The 25,202-nt window shown below is 42.0% G+C and overlaps 1 protein-coding gene across 2 annotated transcripts in view; it reads right to left on the bottom strand.

The window, feature by feature from the left end:
- sox5 (SRY-box transcription factor 5) overlaps positions 1-24,910 on the bottom strand; it is a 384,119-nt gene extending 359,209 nt beyond the window's left edge. Inside the window, exon 1 of one of the 2 annotated variants that reach the window (XM_048610486.1) lies at positions 24,719-24,910. The gene's annotated coding sequence lies outside the window, so the exon portion shown is untranslated. Of the gene's footprint in view, positions 1-24,203; positions 24,487-24,718 lie in introns of those variants that run through there. The other variant, XM_048610485.1, reaches the window with a different exon arrangement.
- Between the last annotated feature and the right edge of the window lie 292 nt (positions 24,911-25,202).

Below are 25,202 nucleotides of genomic sequence, written 5' to 3'. Positions count from 1 at the left end.
TCAGGTCCAAAGCCCAGTCTCTGATATGGAAATACTACTCCAGCTCCCTGCAACCTTTTACTTTTTAGTTTCCCTCCTCCAAACCAGAAAATGAATATTAAGCAGCCTTGTCAACACCTGATTGTGAAAGGTAAACAGGCCTTTCTCATCGTCCTGGGCCACGGGGTGTCTACAACTACAACAGTGACCAGATTACAGGCGCTTTATTGTCTCTGCTTGTCTCTCGGTTGTATGTATGTGTGTGTGTGTGCCAGAGAGCTCACTTCGGATTGAAACGGATGAAAGCTGTCATGTACAGTTACCCCAGCTATTGTCATCTGCTTATTGCATTGACTCCCAGCTCTGCTTTAATTATTAATTGCACTTGTCAACTGTCATTAATTCCTCTTTAGCGTCCTCTGTCTCGAAGTAATTAGACAGGATGGCCCCGATGCACTCAACTGTTTCCAGAGTCCCCTAAAATAGACCGCTGGATGCTGCTTAGGCAAAATATATATATACACACATAAATCTGCAGACTTATAAGACGGGTGAAGCAATTCTCCCACCTTACCCCAATTTTATCAGCTACATCAGGATCATCTGGCAAAAAAAAACTACCACCCTGAAATCTGTTCACTGAGCACTAAAGGCTTATTTCTGTTTATTGAACTAAAAAGGTCACAGTTTTCTCTGGATATACAGCCTGTGGTGCTGATAATTTTATGCATAAACAAATGGCAAATTTGTGCCGCATAAATATGTATTAGCAATTATTCTCCTCGGCTGATGCTGGCCGCATGCAAATCCACCGTTTGCAGGCACCGGTCCGCCTTTGTTTCCACTTCAGCAGAAAACAAAGAGCACAATAAAACAGTTTAAAGATCAGCTATCAATAGGTGATGCAAATGCACAAGAAATTGTGCGTTAAAAGAAACCTGCTGGCAAATGAATTGTGCTCCAGAGAGAGAGAGAGAGAGAAAATACTGGAAAAGGCTTTATATCTTTTCACCTCTGAGGTTTGAAGTACTCTTGACAAGCTAACAATTAGTCTGGTGCTAAAGCTTGCTGCCAGATGGGAAGTTACGGTTACCCAGGTTGTATAAGCATCAAGAAAGAACAGTTAGCCAAAAGTGCTTGTGTGTCAAAGGCAATTTTTAAAATGTATTTTATGGGCTGTGGCATCACAGGCGAGGGCACATTTGCTGCCCATCCCTTATTGTCCTTGAATTGAGACCGCTTCTGAGGTTAGTTAAACACTGTGAGTCTGCAGGCAGATGTAGGCCAGAGCTGGAATAAAGAGCAGATTTCCCTCCTTAAAGGTCAGTATTGAACTGGATGGGTTTTCAGAACAACCAGCGACAGTCAGTGTAATGGTGAGACTAGCTTTTAATTCCAGAATTACTAATTGAATTCCAACAGCTGCCATGACCCATGTCCCCAGAGCATTCGTCTGCACCTCTGGATTTGATTACTAGTCCAGTAAGATTATCACTATGCCATCATTTCCATTTAATATTGTAACAAATTTACACCAAATCAGCCTCCCTCCTCCTTTACACTACCCTCAATTTGCATTGTTGATTGATCACATTTAAAACCCCAGCTGGAATGAAATTTGAAACAACCATTTCTTAATATAAACTTTTCATACACAGAGGCAGTTCTTTTGTGATGACTTTACCTTTTTAAAAATTGATATGATTCCATAAGTGGTCAGCTGCTACCTGCAATCTTCACATTCACTCCCACCCACTGGCTTTTGATTATTTTGAGATTGATCTGTAGCATTTGATACACTTTCTTAGAAAGTAAAAAATTTGCATTAATAATTCAAATTTGTACAACTCCAGTATATGTACCAAAAAAAGTCTCAAGGGGTTTCAGAGGAGTCTAATTAGGCAAAAAAAATGTCATCGAGCCACATAAGGCAATGCTGGAACAGGTGACCTGAAGCCCAGTGAAAAGAGATAGGCTTAAAAAGAAGTGGTCGTTCAATGATTCACAGCTTATTAAGACACTAGGATAGGCATGCCCCAATATTTGCCTTTTGATTTAACTGAAGGATTAAAGTGTTTATTAACAAAGCAATACAAACTTGTTAGTGTCTTTGAGTTAGCCCCGATAAAAATTACATTTCATATCTTAATTGACAAATGTGGCTAATTACGAGTCAACAATTCCTCTCATCAGGTTTGAGGGTGTGTGGTTTAATGAAGCAGAAATCACAGGGTCTAAATCGAATCTTTGCCATTGTTTCTGCATCCAATACAGTCTAACTAGCAGATTAAAGATAGTGCAAGTCTCTGATGCTCAATTGATTCAACTTTGATCCTCTTTGTTTCATAACCAGCAGAAACTATCTATAATCTATGGTCCTTACAAAGTTCATTCACCTTTCTTTAAAATCCCAAATTAAATCCCAACTGCACTACGCTATCAGCAACCCAGGCTGCCTCAAGATGTTCCCCCATTGGGAATTAGAAAGAAAACTTTTCTGAGGAACGGGGAAGAGTCAGAAAAGGATTCTCAGTGGGATGACTGCATAGGTAAAGTTGATTGAATCACACATTTGTAACTGTGTTGTGCATCATATGTGACTCCAGCTCAAGGGTCCACAGTGAGAATGTACAATCAATCCTGACATTAAAGACATGTCACTGTGTTTTATCCCCACATTTCTGCAGCCTTCTGTTTGCATTTCATTGAAGCTTAAAATTAAACTTAAATTAAAATTAAACTTAAAATGTGTCCCCCAACCCAATCCAGAGAACAGCTTGGAAGGTATCATTTTTGGGAAGTAATTTTAAGAAGAAGTTTTTTTTAAGGCAAAACAAAAGGTTACCCCATTAATTTGAACTGGTTGTAAAAAGAAGCACTCTGTCGCCATATGCTTGGTCAGTTTAAACAGACCTTGTGCTGTTTGTACACTGTGCTTGTCTGTCTCTGTCTCCTCCCTACTCCTAGATCCACATCTGAGCATATGTTTAATTTAATAAACTGTGTAATTTCAGCTCCTTTCAAATTAAGTGGCCACCACAACAGCCCCTCTCTTCAAGTCCTTTCACAGGCTTCCATTCTTGCATTTATGCTTTGCTGTCTCGGCGGCCATTAGCTTACTCTTGACAGCTTGACAGGCTAGAATAAGGGAATAAAACACGTAAACATTGTTTCCTGATGTATGCATTCATCTCTGCTGCCAAACACAGATATTGAGGAGATATTTCACTCCCACTTTCGGCTCTGTAAATTATACCCTGCCCACAGAAGGATGCAACTCTTCACGTCTTCAAATAGCCTCAATCATTTTAACTTCCCTTTAACAGTACATCGCACCCATCATCCAACTACCTCCTTCCACTCACCCTGAATATCTCCCCCTCCCATCCATTCACTCAAGAAAGCATTTAGGCATTTCTGTTGCAACAAAAAAAACAGTGTTTCACTAACAAAATGATTCATTGTAATGACATTCATATCTATTATTACTGACTGATTCAATCTTCACTTTTTAAGAGCATTTCAGTGTTACATGGTAACTGTCTTGCATTTCAACAGCAAAACCATCATCCTCATTCCAAACATTTTAACAATGCAGACTTTTAGTAAGTCAGACAACTGTGTTTAAAATTGTTTTCTGTTCCCTTTAGCTGTTTCAATTCATTACAGAAAAGTGATTAGAATGGTCTTGAACTACAGGTCATTTGAATTGGACTAGACAGGTCTCTTGAAAGTATAAATTACTGGTACTTCATTATGAATTTATTCAGAAAGATTCAAGACTAATTAAAAAAAATCCTCCTAATTAGTCCAGGGTGTGAAAAAAAAGTTAATATGCTGCCATTTATTGGAGGTAATGTTGAGTTGATTTTACACAAGGCAACTTCACATTATACTGTAATCAAGGCCTAGAGATTAGTATGTGAAGTGACTGCTGCAGATTAAGGACAACAGGGACCTGCACTTTTACAGATATGTCATTCTGTTGAGTCTAGATGTTTTTCTTTCTTAAATCAATGTAATCTTTTCACCATTTCCTTCCCTTTCCTTTTTACCTCTGCATTCCTATTTGCTAGCTGTCCCATCTCCATACTGTTAGCACAGAGACACATTCTTCCCCTATGGTGAGGTGGGGTAGGGGGGGCGGTAAATGCATGTGTAACCTGCTATGTTAAAAAACCCATGTCCCGTTGAATAGCTAGTAATGCAAGTGGACCCAACTTATTCCCTGTTTGTGTTTGTGCTGGATTTGGCACAAATTGGAGTCCCAAGTCCAGTCTCATATCCACATTCATCTCAGTTGAGCTGGACAATGTTTATCAATGAAGAAATGGAAACTTGGATCACAGCCATGTTTTCACATTACCCTTGAACTCCAGGAGGAAATTGTACATTTAATGGTTTGGTCTTTTTTGCTTGGATTTAACAGGACCTGTTTACTCGTCCCCAGTAAACATCCTGACTTGGCAGGATCCAGGCCGGCCACTGGAGTAATGCAAAGCATAAATCTCAAAGGCCTCATGCTAGAGACCTCAAGCACAGTCTCCCCCAGCCACCTCACATTTCTTTTGGATCTGTTAGCCCCGGCAATTTCACAGATGCCTTGCCTGTAAGGAACAGCTGGTATGATATTAGTGGATTCTGAACACTGCATGACTAGAAACCTTCACTGAAGCACTAACTGGAGCTCAGATTCCTGACTGGCATGATCCAAAGGTGTAATATAGCAGACCTAATGCTGCACTAACTACAGCTGCTCTGTTCCCAAACACATATGTCTGCATTAAAAGTCCATAATTGTATTTTTTTCAACCTCAACCAACAATAAAAGAGAACACGCATTCACATAGTGTTATTCACAATCACAGGACATCCCAAACTTCGCAGCCAATGAACTAAGGTTGAAAACTAAATTTTGTTTGGGGAACATGCTCTTCTTAACAATGGTAGAATTGGGCCTTTTGCATTTAATTGGGAAGGAAGATAATGCTTTGGCTCAATGTGAAGCGCTGATGCAGTACTGTGTAGCAATGTTTCACAAGATGTGGTTCATGGACCACTAGTGGCCTGTAAGGATCATTAAGGTGGTCCTCAGGCTGGTCCTAAGTCACTGACACACGATGTCTAAGTTAATGCTGAACCACAGAACAGGTTCATCCCCACCAACTGAGTGATGCTTTACAAACAGACATGCTCTTCTTGTGCACAGAATGAGTCATCACATGCGTAAACATCAACAAAGTACAGTTTTATAAGCAAGATTTGTGTTACTGTTGATTTTGCTTGATTCGTATAGATATAAGATATGTATTAGTTTCTCAGAAGTACACAATCGCTATGATTTTATAACAGATTTTATAATGTTTTAAATAAAACTCCTCACTTTTAGAATTAACATTTGTAATATGAAAATCTGCAAACTTTTGTTTCTGGCATGGAGTAATAATTTACTTATAATATTTAATAACAAAAATTAATGCACATAAATTTATTGCATTTGTAGTGAAAAGGAATTAAATATTTATGCTTTCCATAAGTTATCATTAATTATTTTTATGGTGGCCAGTGAAAGCAGTTAAGGTAGGGGCTGGTTGTCCGTGGAGCCTTTCGCTGAGATCCATTCATAGGATTACAGTGTTGGCCTTGATTAGGTGACCACCCCATAGAATGGGGCTTGAACCCACAACCCCCTGCCTCAGAGGTGTGACAGCCAGCCATGGGTTTGTTGCTGTGGTTTGGGCTTGAATGGCACCCTCTTCACCATGGCCAGGATTATACACAGTCTTCAAGGTGCACCCTAACCACAGCATTGTTAAGTTCAGCATGATTTGAATCCAATTGATTTAAAAATATGTCCTATTTATGTTGTTTATTGCTGCCTTATCCAATCCTGGGAATTAAAAGTCTCGGTTTACTTTGTCTATGGCTAATATCATTTTACATATTTTACATATTACATTATATTACATATATCATTTTACATATAAACTTCACCCTATCATTGGTTGTCGTGTCTTCAGCCACACAGCATATTCTGCAATTCCTTCCCTCAAACCCAATTTACCTTTGCACCCCGTGTCTGTTCTTTCAGTCCTCTTTAACAATCTATTTGATCACTTTTTCTAATAAATCTAGTTTGCTTCACTTTCTTTTCCAAGGTACACCACCGTGGTTCACTTTTCTGTGTTAGGGGTGCTGAGTTGTTCCAGTGGGAGTAGAGCTAATTGTTCTTGTCAGCTCACATCCTTCGTGCTTTGCATCTGTGGTTTTGCTTTTTCTGTTGCATATATTCTCTTGCAAATATATGTTTTGTGGCATGGTAACTAAAATGCAAGAGTTTTCCAAATGTAACTTCTAGTGACTACTGTCCTATTTTGGATACTAATCCCAGTATTCTGTTATTTCTTTTAGCCACTCAGCAATGTCACACTTGCCCCTGAGTGGGAAAATTGTTGGTTCAAGTCCTACTCCAGTGATTTGAGCACTTGATCTAGAGTAATGTGAGACGTTAGTTGGAAATGCTGTCTTTCAGATTAAATGTTAAAGACAGGACTGTCTGCCCTCTTGAGTGAATGTAAAAGATCTCATACAATATTTTACAGAAGGTATAAACACTTTCCTATCTCCATCTCAATTTAATCTGTCAACCAACATCACTTAAACAGGGATAGCAGGAACTGCAGATGCTGGAGAATCTGAGATAACAAGGTGACGAAACGTCAGCCTTCCTGCTCCTCTGATGCTGCTTGGCCTGCTGTGTTCATCCAGCTCTACACCTTGTTATCTCACTTAAACAGGGTTTCTGATCCTTGAGTCCTTTGTGAGGCATTGCTAAGCTTAAATGCCAAACTTTGGAAGTAACTACACTTCAAACCTATTGAATTAACTGTAAAGCACTTTGGGATATCCTGTAGTTTGTGAAAGGCGCTATATAAATGCCTGTCAACTGCTACTTCCAGATCCTTTGCCAGGTCTCTGTGTGCTAATATAGATCTGTTAATATGTCCAGTCTGTTAGTTCTAAATTGGATTGAACCCAGCATAAATGAATCTAAACTTATCTGCTGCTTTAGTGCAGAATTATGGGGAGTTGTACATTGCTGGGAACTGGATTCAAACTGCCCACTTAGGAGCCTTCATAACAAAGGCTCTATTATCAAGTCAGTCTGGTCTGGAAGCAAAGCCAGGTCCCAGAGGAAAGGACAATGTGTTAATCCAGAGCTCCACCAAGCTCCCTCAGGTATTGATTCATAACAAGTTTTCCTCTGACTTCCTGTGAAGTACGAACTGTGTCTCGTTAATGTTTTCTTAAAATTGTTTTTGTTTAAAAGTGAATTAAAGCCTAATGTTTGGATACTTCGGAATGTGTATTAAATGCATACTAGACAGATGGTAACAAAGCCAGGTTCAAAATCAGACCAGAAATCTGATGTAATCAGACAGTGGAGTGGGAGGATTTTCAAAGATGAATGCTTTAAAAACTGGAAGGGTGAAATGTGCCATAATATCTTTGTATAAATTCTAAATATCTCTGCTTTAAATTCAATTGCCTGCTATTTTAAAAGGTTTAAATTAAATGTTGGTAAAGCCTTTGTTAAAGGAACAGACAAAGGAATTTCATACAAACCTGGTCAATGTTCATGTAATGATATCACACAGCATCATATCACCCCATGGGTGTTGGGTGTAAAAAGGGTCAGAGTTTTAAATGTCCCATTTTACTCAGAATTTCATCCTCAATTTTGAATGAGACATTAAACCAAATCTCCACCTGCCCCTCACAAGTGGAAGTCAAAAAATCCTGCAGCACAATTTGAAGTAGTAGCAGGGTTTTCCCCAGGGTCCTGGCTGACACTTATCCTTCAATCAAAACCACAGAAACAGATTAACTAGCCGTTAATTTCCTTGCTGTTTTGGGGGAGCTGGCTGTGTGCAAATTGACTGCTATAATTCCCCACAAAACCATAACCAGGATACTTCAAAAAAAAAATTAGCGCCTCGTTGGTGGTGAAGTATTTTGGGACACCCTAGAACTGTGGAAGATGGTGAATAAATATAAGTCTCGCTGCAAAAACTTTTCAATCTGCAGGTATGCTGATGAAATATGCTGTTCAAGATAGAAAAGGAGGTAAGGGCATCTGCAACAAAGTACACTTTGTACCATTCTACTATATTCTAAGCATAAACAAAGAACAGCTGTGTTGCTCTTACAGAGCGCTACATCATCCATTTCTTCTGACTGATGATACAACTGTATCCATGGTCACTAACAACTGGCGGTGGGTTTGGAACCAAACACTCACATCATGACTGCAGTGTGGAGAATTTCTCCTTTGGCCCCCAAATTTCACATCCAGTACTAAGACTTGAGCAATTATTTGGGGTGGGGGGGAGGGGGGGCGGGGAGGTGGTTAGGCATGGGTAGAATAACAACAGTGTAAGTTTATCAAATCAGTAAATCGTTAAACATGACAGTTCTAATGGCCTCAAACAAACGGTTAAATTAAATTATATGAATATTTAATTTGCCAGCTCAATTACCTACTTCAATTAACAATGCAAAACATTAGCCATTATGTGCGCTGACAATATTGTATATTCTACTAAACGTCACCTTGCTTACATTAAGTGCACCATACGTGGACACTTTCAATTGTCACTAACTCTGTTCAATATGCTTCAGGTAAGGAGGGAAGTGTTCATAATAGACCATGACTCAACTAATTTATTCATGTTCTAGTTAACAGTCCATTTTCTATTCTATTCAGATTTGCTAAAACCTACTGCTCTCATATTTACACAGAATATTGCGTTTGAGCAGGTGGGCTAGTGATTCAGTGTTCTATTGCTGCTGCCTCTTACATGTAGATATGTTGCAAATGGGAGGCCTTGCAGTAAAATGGGTAGTGGCACTGCAGCTGAGTCAGAAGCCCGAGGTTGGAGTCCTGCTCTAGAAGTTAATGGTCAAGCAAGGTGGGGTTCATAATGCAGCGAAAATGATTGGGTATCAACCGAGTCTTTCCAACACACACCAAAAGGCCGACAATAAGAGGTGGGACGATTCCTTGTCAGCAAAGTGATGGGAAGAAAGGTGGAGGCTGTAACCAGACCATCCATAACTTCAGTCTGCAACACGTATGTAACAGTGTGTTGTCACCACTGCTCAAACTCCCCAAATGAACAGCAACCACCATCACCACATTGCAGGTGGGTCTACACTGGTAAAGGTTTCTTTTTCCAGTGTTGGTAACAAAGGAACTGGCTTTTCTGTCTCATCTTCAGGGTGTTTCAAAGCACTCCACTAAATAGTTTTTGAAGTGTATTTATAGGAAAAGCAACAGCCAATAGTGGCATGGACAGTAAGCTCACACAAATAGAAATGGGATCAGTGATCAGATCTTCTGCTTTTGTTTTGTGGTGTTGGTTTGATATTTATCGGTCAAACCATCTGGGAAAACTCATTTGCTCTTCCGATTGTGAATCTTTTCAATTCAGCCAAAAATTTAGGGCTTTTGTTTAACATCTCATCTAAAAGATGGTCGAGACTTTATGACATTTCAGAGTCAAACGTAAATGAGGTAAAGGTGTGGCCGGCAGAACAATAGGATCTGGTGTCAGGTTTAAAGCTCAGTTGGAAAGTCCAAGTCACTGCACAGGTGACCTAAGCAAGCATCTGGCATAAACTGGAGAATGGGCACTGCATTTGAAGGTGAGATTTTGGCTGAATCTTGGATTAATCTGACATCCAAAGACACTGCAGAATAGTTATTTCACTGCAGCCAGAGTATGTCTTCAGAGGTTAATTAATATTCATACCCCTCCGTAGCTGATCTCTATAACTTCCTCCAGACCAGCAATCTTCGCAGATCCCTATGTTCCTCCAAATCCAACATCTTGTTCATCCTTAATTTTCTTCACACCACTATTGATAGCCATGCCTTCAGCAATTTGCCCTAATTCAGCAATTTCTTCCTCATATGTCCACACATCTCTTTCCTTCATTAAGGCCATTTTTGCAACTTGCCTCTTAGACCATGTGCTTGGTCACCTGTCCTAATCTCTCCTTGTTCCACCTGGTGTTAAATTCTGTCTGTTTATCCTCCCGTGAGGCAACTGAGGACATGTTGATCATGCTAAAGGTGCTGCAGCAATGCATTTTGTTGACGGAACTAGATAAACTGCCCAGTCCCAATTGACTGGGGTCCTGCTCTTCCTGCCATTTGCATTTCAAGTCGATTGAGCACAGCCTGATGTGATGCCTGAAAACAAGCCTGCATTTTGCACTGCTGACCATGCTACATGCCTCAGACTGAAGAATCCAGCCGTACAGATGCCAAATGGGGGCAGTGACTCACTATCCAGTGACTTACCAACAAATGCCTACCAGAAAGTCAAAGGCAGAATCCGTTGTAATTCTGCCTCCACATTCACACTGATATCTGCAAGACAAGAGTAAGCTTCTGAGTCTGAAGGGCTTCACTAAGTGCAGAATTGCTTTACAATGTGCCATCCACACCAGACTTCCTCAGGAGCTTGCTTATCAGTATAGCTGATCAGCATACTCCATATACCACTTCATTTCATACATATTCCATTTCATCACTGGTGGAAACTCCATTTACCTGGGTGCTGTTAACTTAAGATTGAGTGTCAGCAAAACACGAATCTATAACATTCCGTACAGCACAGAATATATTCAACTAATCTTTTGTTCAAACAAAATGTGATTTGATTCAAACTGACTTCTAAATGATCCTACAAGGACGCTCAGAATTTCCTTAGTATTTACCATGTGTTGATGCTTTCCATGCACCCTATATCACACATCAAGGAGTTAGATGTATGGATGTTACATGGAGATGCAGCTTTACTTCTTAGATCTGAATCGACCCTTCCTTGTGTGAATGAACACTGTCATAGAGCCATAGAGTTGTACAGCATGGAAATAGACCCTTCAGTCCAACCCATCCATGCCGACCAGATATCCTAAATTAATCTAGTCCCATTTGCCAGCATTTGGTCCATATCCCTCTAAACCCTTTCTTTTCATATACCCATCCTAATGTCTTTTAAATGTTCTAATTGCACTAGCCTTCACCACTTCCTCTGGTAGCTCATTCCAAACGTGCACCACCCTCTGCATGAAAGAATTGTCCATTAGGTTCCTTTTGTATCTTTCCCCTCTCACCTTAAGCCTATGCCCTCTAGTTTTGGACTCCCTTACCCTGGCAAAAGCTATTAACCCTATCTATGCCCCTCATGATTTTATAAACCTCTGTAAGGCCACCCCTCAGCCTCCAATCCAGGGAAAATAGCCCCAGGCTAGTCAGCGTCTCCCTAACAACAGTTAAAGTGAACAGAATTGTACTCAGCTATTCTGAGTGGGTTAATTTTGAAACACAAAAGACAAATGAATTTTAATCGCACCAGTGTTTGAACTGTGTGAGAAAGACCCACTTTCGCCCACCGACTGATTAAATTCAATCTGCTACAAAGCATGTCTCCATTTGTACCTCTTCCCCAGGGGCTTATATGGTTCTGAGTGGGTTGGGAATATCTATAATGCAAAGCATCAAAACCATATGGAAGAAGCTAGACTCTCTCTGCTTCTGTACATTTTAGTCTTTTCCTTCAACTATTATCTTCCGGCTCCTCAGACCTTCCTGTGTCCATGTGCTTGATTAAGCCTTGTCCACCATTGTTGCTAAATAAACTGCAAGGAGACCATTAAGACTCAGTATTCCCTTCTTAGATATAGTTCTGACGGACCACTTCCTAATCGTAAAGCCATGGTAAGCAGAGGTGAAAATTTGACAAAATGTCCAACCACAATTAGAACCTCACGAGGCTTGGCTTACAACCACCACAGAGATCAAGACATAATATGATTTAGGCCCCAAACCAACCACTTTCAGTATGAAATTAGTTGACAGTGACCACCCATTAACAACTAACTGACCTGATCTTCCGACGCTCTGTAACGTAAAGATTAATCTTGGTACGTGCTTACTGCTGGAACAGGTGACTCCTTATGTAGCAGACAGTCAAGGCTGAACCAGGCTGGTGCCATAAAACACCAGGGATACTTTGAAGGAAGTTTGGCAGCAAAATATGTCATCAATTAAAGCAAACTAATGGAGAAGAGAACGGTTATAGCCCATTTGCAAGTTCCTGAGTGATTCTCAAACTATTTGGGTTGAGGACCCCTTCTTAAATGCATCAGACGAAGCAGAACACAAATGAATGACAGCCTGATGTGGACCTTCTGTAAGTGGGAGCAGGGTATGGCCATCACAGGTACAGCTGAGTGTGGGCTGGCTGTCTCACCTCAGAGGAAAACACACATGATGAACACTTAGAACAGTTCAGATGGAAGATCATACTGGCAAACCCTGCAACCAGCATGCCTGGTGGTGGGTGTCAGCTGAGTACAGTCTTCTTCAAAACAGGAGAGACATGAAAATATTTAACTACAGAGTAACACAGAGGAAAAGTGCCAGAATGCCTTGATATCACGAGTACTAATATAAAATATTGATGGGAAATTCATGAGGCCATTTTCCATGCCCATTTTACTCCGGTTTGACACTAAATTAGGCATCATGGCACCATGCCATGCATGCCACCTGTCTCCCCTAGTGGGTATCTTACCTGCAGCAGGCAACCCCCTTGCCCATGGGCATAATGAGGCCCTTAAGTGGCCAGTTAATGGCTTCTGGGTGCAGGCGGAAGTGACCATTGAAGATGACCTTCACTGCGCACCCCACCCCCCCAACCTTATGCCATCAATCACATTCCCCCTCACTGGAGCCTGCTAACTTGGTCCTGGTGAGAGTGCCAGTGGTGCAGCTCGAGACCAGAGCACCACTTGCCATTTGATTGGTCAGCAGCACCTGAAGAAGTGGGGCTTCCTTCCTGAATGGGGTCCGAGGTGAGGGGATGGTGACAGTTCTGCCCTGAGCCATCTGAAGACCTGAGAAAAGGGGCTAGCTGGCCAAACCCAGCTCCAATTCAGACATGGGATTGGGTCTAACACCATCCCACTCTGCCCAAACCAACACTATTCAGGTTGAATTCTGTCCATGATCATTAACTCATTTGAAAATACATTCTTCAACCAAAAAGGTTGGAGAATCATCGGGTTGGGAGCCCAAAAACAGACTATAAAACATTCTCCACTTTGAAAATCAACTTGATTTAATTGGTGGAATATGTTGCCTCCAAATATTCTTCAGGAGAGTCCCGATGCCTCATAGCACTAATGTGATTCAGTCCTGACTATCTATGGCACATATGCATAAGCACTCATCTATTCAACAGTAACATGATGTGCGCATACACCAAGATTAATCCTCATAAAATCCTCACAGCAACCTTGTTTTTTTTTCGTCAAAAATTATATTACAGATGTTGCTTCATTAAAGTGTTGATAAGCACAGGAGATCAGACCTACATTGATGCGTGTGTTGTATCTGCACTAAATGAATGTATAAGACAGGTTTGCTTTCAAATATGCTGTGTAAAATAATAATGCATTTCCCGGATGTATTTGAGCTGAAATTAAATCTTAATTTATTGCACTTTCTCCATGAATTAACCAAAGTCATCAAACCATATAGCACAAACCATCCAGCCCATTGTGCCTGTGCTGGGTCTTTGAAAAAAACAATCCAATTAATCCAACTTTTCCCCTGTTCTTTCACTATAGTGTTTCGAGTTTTCCCATTTCAAGTGGTTGCCCAATTGCTGTTGATAATTAGAATTGAATTGGCTTCCACCAGCCATTCAGGCAGTGCATTCCAGATCATTCCAAAAATATCTCCACATCTCCCAGGCCATTTTGTACGATATGTAGCTACATTGAGTATATAAGCAAAGAATAAATTGATCTGTTGTCAGCATTAAGGTGGGAAGTGTAAAAGCCCCTTCTGAAAAAGAATATTAATGTGTCAAATAGCAAAGAATCATGAAAGTCAACGTAGTTACTGGAGGCTAGTGAGCGCTTCATCTATCACAGCCAGACTGCCATCTGCAACAGACAATATTGATTCCACAAGACATAAAAGAGGGTCTTAAAAGCCAATACTCTGTGTTATTTACAACTTGGAAAGTGTTTGATGTAAACATGAAACTGCAGCCTGACATAAATTATTTACGGATGCATACATTTTAAAACCAATGTTAATTGACGGACAAGTCAGAATGCAGCTCAGCTGAGAGTTTGGCCAGTTTCCTCAAGTAACAATGCAAAGGGAGCACAGTCAAGACCAATCAGTTTAGAAGTGAGTGGGCTGGATTTTGTGACAATCGATTTCACCATTGTTGGTAGACAACAGATTGCACATCGCATTGGATGGAGCCAGTTTAAGAAATCATGGAGTCTTGGCAGAATCTAAACCAAGCACCACTGAACAGGTAACTGCCACTTTATGGCATTAATGATGGCTGTTTCTATCACATTACTGATGTTCACCAGTTGGCTGATACAGTAATAAATGGCAGGCTGAATTTGTTCTGCCTTTCCAGGATAGTTCATAGTTGGACAAATGTGTAGGGAAATGCCAGCGTTGGAGCAACTAGGGTGCATGTAATTTAGGATCACAGCATTTCAGCACTACAGCTGGGGTTTTGTAAGGATCTACAGCCCTTTGTGTGTCGGGCGCCCCCAGGTCTTTCTCAAGTTGTTTGAGTCCAATTGACTGTTCAGTGGCTGAAAGTGCATATGCTTTAGCCTTATCTTTTACACTCAAGTGCTGAACTCCACCGTCCTTAAGGATGCATTGTTCACGGAGTTCAGGCCTCTTGCCAATTGCTTCATTGCCCGTGACCATGAGCACCTCGACATGGCAGTGTGGGGCAGTGATTACAGGATTGCATAGTGCTGGGTTGGAACTTCACTAAGGTGGCACCTCATGTTCAGATGTGTCTACCGTAGCTATGAGTTCTTCAGCATCCCCCTCATTGACCAATACAGGTGATGATCTAACTTGACGGTGATGGACGAATGAGGAACACGCCAATCCAGTTGCTCCACTTCCTGTAAGGCCATGCAAGACTCGGCATACGTGAAGCGTATGGATCACCGGCAACAATTAGTGATGAATACTCCCAGAATCTGCAACCTCATGGCCTGGCATATTCCAAAGAGCTGGCACACGTAGAACAGGCCAAATGACCTTCTTCTGGGCTTAAAGTTGTTATGATTTTGTTTATCATAGTGTTAACTGACATTTTGTGTACCCAGAGATAACAAGGTGTAGAGCTGGATGAACACAGCAGGCCAAGCAGCATCAGAGGAGCAGGAAGGCTGACGTTTCGGGCCTAGACCCTTCTTCAGAAAAGTTTTGTTGAAACTTGCTAATCCTGATTTGAAAGCTTTCTGATGACACTGCACAATTTCTCAAAAGAAAAACAGATGGGTTGGTTCACGGACAAAACACTCATCAGTCTATCTCTTTAACATTTATTACAATCATGGTGGCAGCACTGAAACTTAGTCAGTGCCATTTAACTGTCGTTTTGGAGTAAATCAAGTCAGATGGAAAGAAGAGTAAATCAAAGAGAAGCAAGCTGCCAAGCTAAGTGCTGGACAATCACGTGATCTGAAGATCTTCTGAAGTACTGTGCCCAGTTCCTGACTCCCTGTTATAGCAAAGATATTATTAAGCGGGAGAGGGTTCAGAAAAGATTTACCAGGAAGTTGCTGGGAATGAAGGGTTTGAGTTATAAGGATAGGCTGGGGATTTTTTCACAGGAGCATAGGAGGTTGAGGGGTGACTTTACAGAGCCTTTTAAAATCATGAGGGGCATAGATAAGGTGAAAGGCAGGTGTCTTTTCCCTCCAGTGGGGAATTCAAGACCAGGGGGCATATTTTTAAGGTGAGAGGAGGAAGATTTTAAACAGACATGAGGGGCAAATATTTTTACATGGACAGTGGTTTGTGAGTGGAATGAAGAGGTGGATGTGGGTACACTTACAACATTTAAAAGACATTTGGCTATGTACATGAATGAGAGATGTTTGGAGGATATGGACCAAGTGCAAGCAGGTGGGACTAGTTTAGTTTGGATTAGTTGAACCAAAGGGTCTATTTCCGTGCTGTATGACTCTATGACTCTATAAATGCTTCACGTATGCTGTTAAACCTTTCACAGACACTTTCCTTTCCAACAATTAATTCTCAGGTGGTCGGCATCACTGGCGAGGTCAGCAGTTTTGATCCGATTCCAGCTGCTCTGAGTGGTTTGCTCAGACAACTCAGAAGAGAGCTGTTAGCTGGTGTGCAACTGGGGTTGTATGTAAGCCAGCCCTGACGACAACAGCAGATTTCCTTCCCTAAATCAGTGAAGCGATTAGGTGTTTTTATTTCACAGCAACCCAATTGAGTCATGAACACTTTTATTGATACCAGATTTTGATTCAAACTGAATTTAAATTCTCAAGCTGCCATGGTGGGATTTGAACTGGTGTTCTCTAGATTATTAGTCAAATCTGCAAGGTACCACATCCAGTAACTACTACACTACCAGGTCACAAGGACAGAATTTTACCATGCGTGTAGCACAATAATGTTAATTTGAAGTCAAATTATCCAGTAGTTCAAGTTATCCAATTTTAATAAAATTTCTCATTGCCTATGCTTTCAGTTCAAATTAAGGAACAATTCAAGTTAAAGGAACTTTGAATTAAGGAAAGTAGGCTGTGTGGAGCACTGAGTCAGAATTACGCTGGAATATTATACCCTCCTACTGGACGTTATCCATCAATGGAATGCGATTATAGATGGAAGATCTCAGACTTGGATTAATGGTACCAGTCATACTTTCCAGTGAAAAAGTCAAGCTCTTCCTCACTGAATGACCACATTTCCAATCCTGACACTTTTTGGGATTGCCATGCAGGTGAAGGGGCTATCTTCGAGATGTCTCGCCTTTTCTCTCAGATGGACGTAAAAGATCTAAGAGCATCATTCAAAGAAGGCTGGCTCTCCCCACGTCTAATCCAATGCTTCTCAAATCAAGTATTTGGAGCCACGATCCCTGAGACAACAATACCCTCTGTAGCGGTCTGACCAAGTTTTAAGAGGTTTGTGACCCCTTTAAATTCTCACATTTTCTTTAATGGTGGATGCAGCCTGACTGTTATCTTTGAGGCCTGGTTCCTGTTCCAAAAAAGCCAGTGAAAACATAGGTTCCTTAAAAACCCTGTGGATTAAACTCATTGCCTCCGTTCTTGCCACATCACAGTTTCCAACAACCACCACCCCACTCCCTTCCACAGTTCTACCCCCCTCCCCTCACCAAACCCATAGTTCTTTGGTGGCATCAGGATGACTTTTGAGGTTTGAAATGAGAGCACTGTCAGTGAAAGGTACAGAAAGTGTTGGTCTAGTTCAAAACTTAATCATAGAGCACAGGGCGAGGCCATGGCCTAGTGGTATTATTGCTGGACTGTTAACCCAGGGACCCAGGTTCAAATCCCACCACAGCAGATGGTGGAATTTGAATTCAATAAAAATGTCTGGAATCAAGGGTCTAAATGATAACCATGAATCCATTGTCAATTACTGGAAAAACCCATCTGGTTCACTAATGTACCTAAAGGAGGAAAAAAAAAACTGCAGGCCCACAGCAATGTGATTGATTCTTAACTGCCCTCTTGGAATTAGGTTAGGCAAAACAATACCAGCCTAGCCAGCAACACCCTCATCCCATGACTGAAGTTTTTAAAAATCAGTTTATCTCATTGTTGGTTGTTGAAGCTTGCTGTGTGCCAATTGGCTGCGGCATTGCCACACATTATAACGATAACCATGCTTCAAAAATGTTTCATTTAACTAGAAAAGCCCTCAAATCCTAAGGTGGCTAAGGTTCTATATAAATACAAATTCGTTCATTTTGTCCAAAGTGGAAGAATCATCCAACCCCATTCTCCTTTGCTCTACCAATAGTATCCGTGCTTTCAAACGCCCAGGAATAGTCCAAAATTCCCTCATAAATCTCTCTCTCCAGTACTAAGATTATCCTCCTGCAAATTCATTTCTATCACACCTAAAAGCACCTTCTGTGGATCCAATGTCTATTGTTCAGTTAGCCTTTTGCAAAACATCAGGAGATGTTTTCCAAGGTAAATAAGAATAGTTCTTGTATCAATGCGTTGTCATTGCCATCATCACATGCCTTCCCTTGATATAGCACACCTCAGGCTTCAGCAGACCCGCCACTTTAGAGGATGCCTCAGTGAGACAGACGGGAGTTGCTCCAGGAGCCAATATGTACGAGGTACAGTCCCATTTCAATTTACACCAGCAGAGCAGAGCACGTCAAGGTAAACTATATGCAAACAAACTTTGAGTACAAAATGTCTTTGCACCTTTCAAATTGCACAATCATTTTCTAACATGCACCATCTGCTGAACTAAATTTCTGAAAAATCCTGACATTGAACTCCTATGAAACAAAGCTGAAGAAAGGCCACACAAAGGTAAATGAATCAAAAGTGCATAAGTGTGTGTGTGTGTGCGCGCGCGTCTGTGTGTGCATGTGCATCTGTGTGTGCTCATGTGTCTGTGTGCGTGTGCATCTGTGTGCACGTGTGTGTGCGCGTACATGCACGTCTGTGCGTGCCTGTGTGCATGTGAATGTCTGTGTGCGCATGCGTCTGTGTGTGTGCGCATGTCTGTGTGCATGTGCGAGTCTGTGTGTGCATCTGCCTGTGCATGCACCTGTGCGTCTCTGTGCGTGTTGGATTTTGGTGAAGGAGTTCAAACAAAGGCTCCAGTGGAAGTGAAATCCTGTACACATCATCCGTGATGAGACTGAATAGGGTGAACAAGTTAGGGGAGGGAATAGGCCAAATGGCCTCCTCCTGTCCTATCATAATGGAGTTACTTTTCCCGAGTAAATGCAGTGAGACAGAACTGGAATCAGCAGTATAAGCAGACAATCTTCACGCTGGGGTTAAAGGAACTGACAGCACACAGCTGTGCATTTTAAAGTGAAAGCATTCTTAAGAATGTCTTAGTTGAAGGCAATGAGACACGGCTGACAGTCACCACTCAGTGTTACCTCTCACACTTTATGGAGAAAAGCTCTCCACATCAAAGATGGAACTGATAGCATTGAGTCAGGCTGTGTCATCACAAGAAACATCCATAAAAGCAACGATATCCCAAGCAGACAACTGCATGTTTGAATCTGGGCATTGAATGTCACTTTGAAATACTGTTGTGTTTGGTTGCATGGTTTGGGGCCAATCTGGTCAAACACAAGAGAACAAATTCAGATAATTTGTGGAGTGGAACTTTCCACAGCAGGATTTCTGTCATTATCCACTATGGCTGAGTGTATCCCAGTCAGAAGTTTCTATGTTCAAAGTCTCACTGTAGAGACATTGATACTTTATTGCAGGAATGCTGCACTGTTGAGGGTGCTGTCTTTTGCATGCACGATGAATCCTGGCTCAAAATGTCTTCTTAGTTGGATGTGAAAGATCATTGGGCACTATTTGAAGAAACACAGGAGGGTTCTCACCAGCGTCCTAACAAATGTTTCAAGCAATTACATTAAAATAAATTATAGAAACTTAAGAACAAGACGATATGCCATTCAGCCTGTTGTTCTAATCAATAAGGTTGATCTCTACCTTGACACCATTAATATGCCTTGATTCTGTAAGCCTTAATACTAATTTATTTTGTTGTTGTTTGTGGAAGCTTGCTCTACATAAATTGAATTGTCACACTTCCTACATTACAACAGAATTTCAGAAGGACCGTATTTGCTGTAGAATGTTTTGTGACATTTCAAAGTGAGTCTGAAGCCCTCCTCTGATACAATTAAGCTATAGTTATTAGTCTGACAAGTGTCATTCAAAGTCCTCTGCCCCTTAGCTAGGGGGTGCTTGCAGCCTACTTTTGACCAGGTCAGCAGCTGGGAGTCTTCACAGCAGAGGCTGCAAGTCAGTAAAAGAACCAGTCTTGTCTCAGTTGGTAACACTGTCATCTCCTGGTCATAACATTAAAACAAAAGAAATTGTATTTAAAGTAGGCCATTGAGCCCTTCAAGTCTGCTCTGCCAGTCAACAAATGATCGCTAATTTATCTATCTCGATTCCACCTTCTCACACTAACTCAACATCTCGTAACTCCCTCATCTATCAACCTCTGTCATGACTATGCGCAATGACAGTTCTCTGGGGTAGAGAGTTCCAACGATTTACAGCTTTTGAGTGAAGAAATTTCTCCTCACCTAAGTTTTAAATGGATGAGCTCCTACTCGGAGACTGTGAACCCATGTGCTATTTGAAGGCAATGGTTTCAAGTCCCATGCCAGAAATTACAGCACATTGTGGATGCTGACCTGTCAGTACTTCACCATCAGAGGCACCGTCTTTCAGATAAGATGTTAAACTGAGGCCCCGTGTACCCTGTCAGATGGACATAAATGTTTCAACAGCACAATTTTTGAGAACAGCAGAAGTATTGGTAAAGATAGAGACATGCCATTGCTACTTTTCGCCTTACACCCATCAAGATGGGTAAAAGATTTTAAAGCTGTATGAGAAAAGTGTGCTGATTCATTGGCAAATTCCCTCTTATTGCACTCCCGTGGAGTTTTGTCAAAAAGATACAATGCCTAAACATGTTCCTTTTTTCTGCAGAGGACAGGTCCCTACAGATGAATATTTGCTGCTTCTTGCAAGCATTAAGTAAGTCACATTGTGAGCCCAATTGATAATCTTAAATTTGTCATTAGCGTAATTCTTAGCATACTCAGGATTACTCAGATAATGCTATCCATTCACAGAATCACATCTCACTTTAGTCATTATGTTCGGAGTTTATCAAGTACTGTACCTATTTCAAACAGCGCTCCACCAATCAGCACGTTTTTCTCATGTGATATAAATTGTTACTCCCTTTGAGTTTTGGCATTCTCACATCTGTCCAGATCCTGAAATCAAAATCTTCGACAGTATGTCTCTTTTCTCAACAATACTCATGTTTGGTACTAGCACGTTAGTAACAGCAGGAATATTCTCGCTGATGTTACAGGCAGTATTTATATTACAACCAACATCACTAAAACAAGTGATCTGGTCATTATCGCATTGCCATTTTTTGGGGAGCTTGCTGTGCTATAATTGCCTACCACATTTCATACATCACAGCAGTGCTGCATTGAACACAAAACACTTCAGGCCAGTGATAGCCAGAGTAGAACCATCAGCAATTGCCAAGAAAAAACATCTGCCACCTCAAACTTCTATCAAAGGGAGGACACACTTCAGAAGAAAAAGCTGCTGGGTTCAGTGAGAAATGTCCACATTTGCAGAAATTGACTGACTCTGAGGTTCAATTATGCAAAAGTTGAAAACAAATGACAATTAATAAATCAATAGACCAAACAATAAAATTACAGGCATTGGCTTTCTAAAGTGGAAACAGAAACTGCTGAAGATACACAACCGGGCTGTCAGCATCTGTAATGATAAAGGCCCTCTCTCAGACTCCAGTTTTGAGGGATCCATATGCGAATGTGTATGTATATATGCTGGGGGTCAGCTCATTCAGTTCACTAGAAAACTGACTTGTGATGCCAATAGCGCAGGTTCAATTCATATACTGGCTGAGGTTACCATGAAGGTATCTCCTTCTCAACCTCACCCCTTGCCTGAGGGGTAGTGACCCTCAAATTAATCACCACTAGCTGTCTTGGCCCAATGAGAGAGCAGCCCCGCGGTCTGGTAAGACTACAAAGACTAATGACAACTTTACTTTTTAACTTTTTTTTACATATATTCTTCTGCTTACAGAGGTTATCTGCATTATTATGCACATTTGCTTTAAACTGAGCTTATTTCAATTCTCTGTTCATTAATGATGGAAATAATTGACATTGTGCCCAAAGAACAGGTTGTTAACCAACCCATGAGCTCTTGAGGGTGAGACAGCTGAAGTGGCTTGTTCAAACTTTCATAGAATCCCCACTGTGTGGAAGCAGGCCATTAGGCCCATTGATTCCACACTGACCCTCCAAATAGCATCCTTGTAACCCTGCATTTTCCATGGTTAATCCACCTTACCTACCCCTGGACACTATGGGCAATTTAGCACGGCCAATGCACTGAACCTGCACATCTTTGGACTGTGGGAGAAAACCAGAGCACCTGGAGGAAACCCACACTGACATGGGGAGCATGTGCAAACTCCACACACACACACACACACACACACACACAGTCATCAGAGGGTAGAATTGAACCCCGATCCCTGGCGCAGTGAGGTAGCAGTGCTAACCACTGAGCCACCCTGCCACCCCATCTTGGCTTCAGAACACTACCTCTGATGGCTGACTATTACTAAGGTAGAGGGGCTGCATCCAAGTTGTTTGTAGGTTCCCTGACACACAGTATTGAAGGCCACTCTACTGCTATCTAGAATGAGACTGCCCCACACTTCTCAGATAGGCAGTAATAGCCCCCTTCCTGTCTCCAGTTAATTGTCAGTCCAACCCAAAAGGGTGTCTATTTAATCAGACCCCAGTACAGACTGCAGGGGGAAGGAGAGATGGAGCTTCTAGAATGGAGGCAGCTCTTGACATGGGGAGGGGGGGAACGTAATTTCCCACTAAATTGCTCAGCATGCCCTCTCTCTCCTGTCGCACTGCCGGGGGGACGGGGGAACGGAAGGAGGAAGAGACAGGGATCTGATGTTGAAAACTTTAGCAATAAAAGGCACCGTTTGTTTCTCTAACGAGGGGAGCTGGATTACAAACAGAAGTGGCATCGAATTACAATGTGTGTCATGTCGAGTCCCTACAAAGCAATCAGCCCAGGTCTACAAGGGAGAGTTTTTTTTTGATCACGCTAATTAACCGGCATTTTGTTTTAAACAAACAGATACAACTCTAATTGCCTGTTTTACATAATAAAGGCGAGATCTTAAAAGTGAAAGCATGCAGAGGGAAGATCAGACAGATGCCTATCAGGCAGAAGACTCATTCTCCGTGTGAAGTGTCTAAAACGAAGCAGTACAAACACTGGCAGAGAAAAATGTGGGATCGCGGAGACTTGAAACGGCACAGCAAATAAACGCATTGGTTAACTTTTAAAACCAGAGACAGACAAGAGAGAGAGAAATCCCAACTCTCGTTTTCAGATGCTTTCCGTGGATCAAAATATCTGGGCGCAATCCAGTAAATCAAGAGCCCGCAAGAAATAACAGGCTCCAACATTCACAACTTGTTTTAATGCGAATCTCTCCCCAAAGATATTTTCACGAAGTGATTTGATTTCCTCTGTTTTGAGGCGATGCTGACGGGAACTTCCCCCTCCCACTTGTTTTAATTTGCAAAAGTAAAACGAAAAGCCCCCGTTTCTCCCTCTTTGACATCCCACAGTTGAAAGTAGTTACGCGAGAGGGATTTGTGTTAAAAGTAAAGGGAATAAAATGCCCACCCCAAGCAAAAACAAACAGAAAAACCGTGTCTATCTCGTCTTGCGTGAACTTTACTTTTCCCAACTCTGACACTTAAAGCGAACTGGCAGTCTCGGTGAGAGGGCAAGATTAAAGAGAGAAGGGGGACTTCACAAACGTTAATAAAAAGTATTGAGAGTGAGCGACAGAATAGATACAGCAACAGCATAATAAGCTCTTGTATAGATCCAGGCTGTGACCTTTCATTCCCTCCTCAACACTGTATGATCATTTTCGTTCTAAATACGCCATTTCTTCGACGCTTTTTGGGCTTATTTCAACTCCATTGTTAAGCCTGAATTCATTCCGTGCTGTCCCATTATAGGGGCAAACAAAAGCAGGAATGAGGCAAATAGTTTTTTTTTGTGAGAGGCTTTCTTTTTAAAAAACAACTTTAAACACACACACACACACACACACAACCCCGCTGGGTAACTCAGAAGAACTAGCAACGAGCGTATTAAAAGCGACCTATCAAATCCACACGACAAACTATTCTATTATTATTGCAGATTGCAAAAAAAACTCTCCACGTGTAGACAGAATAAAACATTTGCCACAAGCCGAGTTGTACAAACCCTACGTGAAACGTGCACCTTGTCCATTTCCCCACCCCACCCCAAACTTTCCCTGTTGTCAAAATCACAACATTTCAACTCTTTTGTTTTGCGTTTAACATACAAATAAAATTCAAAGGGGGGAGGCTTATAGATCAGAACAAACAACCGGCGAACAAGCTGCTAACCTCTGTCCCGCTCCAGGGGAGGGGGTGCAATGCAGAGACCCAGGCGGAGAGCGGTGATTTTTTGTTTTGTTTTTCTGTTTTAAGCTCCTTGTTCGACCCCCGGGGAACAGAACGGCAGCGCGGGCAACTCTCAAAATCAGTCAACGCCAAAACCCAGTCCCTGGGAAAGGAGGGAAGGGGAGGGAGAAGGGAGGGAGAGCGAGTTCCAGCAGCAACAACAGAATTAAAAGCCACGGTCTAAACAAGCCTGGGGGTGAGAGAGAGAGATCTGGACAGAGAGACAGTGCAGAGTGAACGCATGTTTAGAGAGGAGACTTGTTAAAAAGCGTGCTTACTCGCCAACTAATGTGTGTGTTACCTAGTGATTGGACCAAAGGGAGGAGAGGGTGAGGGGTTGTGCAAAGAGAAACAGGGCAGGGAAAGGAAATTGATGAGGGGGTGGATGCTGGTTTAGGAGCCCATTACCAACCCCCCCCAAAATAAATAAAGTCCCATGCTGTTTGGAGAGACGGTACCTGGTTCTGTTGATGGTCTGGGGTCTTCGACGTGGCGCACAGAGGGAGACAGAGAGAGAGAGACAGAGATGTGTGTGTGTGTTGTTGCTGCTATCAAGGGCGATGCAGGATCCCCAAGCTGGTCATAAGGCGGCTGGAGACAAACAACAAAAGGCAACAATAGGGCGAGGACAGTGAGCCGCTGTGTGTGTGTGTGTGTGTGTGTGTGTCTGAGAGAGAGAGAGAGAGAGACGCTCCTGGCTCAGCTCACAGCCCCACACAGCTACCGTCCCCTCCCCACACACACACTCTGACTCACACCTCCCTCTCACTTTAAACAGCCCCCTTTGCCTTCCTTTCAACTCATCTCCACAACTCCCAGGTAACAGGGGCTTAAGGATCTATCCCCCCCACCCCACCCGGGGATTAAAACAAAAGGGCAGAGAGGGACGCCAATCCCAGCTACTGGAACACCATGCCCCCTTCTGGATTGTCTGTCCCCCCC

This window comes from Rhincodon typus, chromosome 22, assembly GCF_021869965.1.
Source record: "Rhincodon typus isolate 14 chromosome 22, sRhiTyp1.1, whole genome shotgun sequence".
Lineage (NCBI taxonomy): Eukaryota > Metazoa > Chordata > Chondrichthyes > Orectolobiformes > Rhincodontidae > Rhincodon > Rhincodon typus.
The sequence above is the reverse complement of the archived record's forward strand: the minus strand, read 5'-3'. Positions and strand labels throughout refer to the sequence as shown.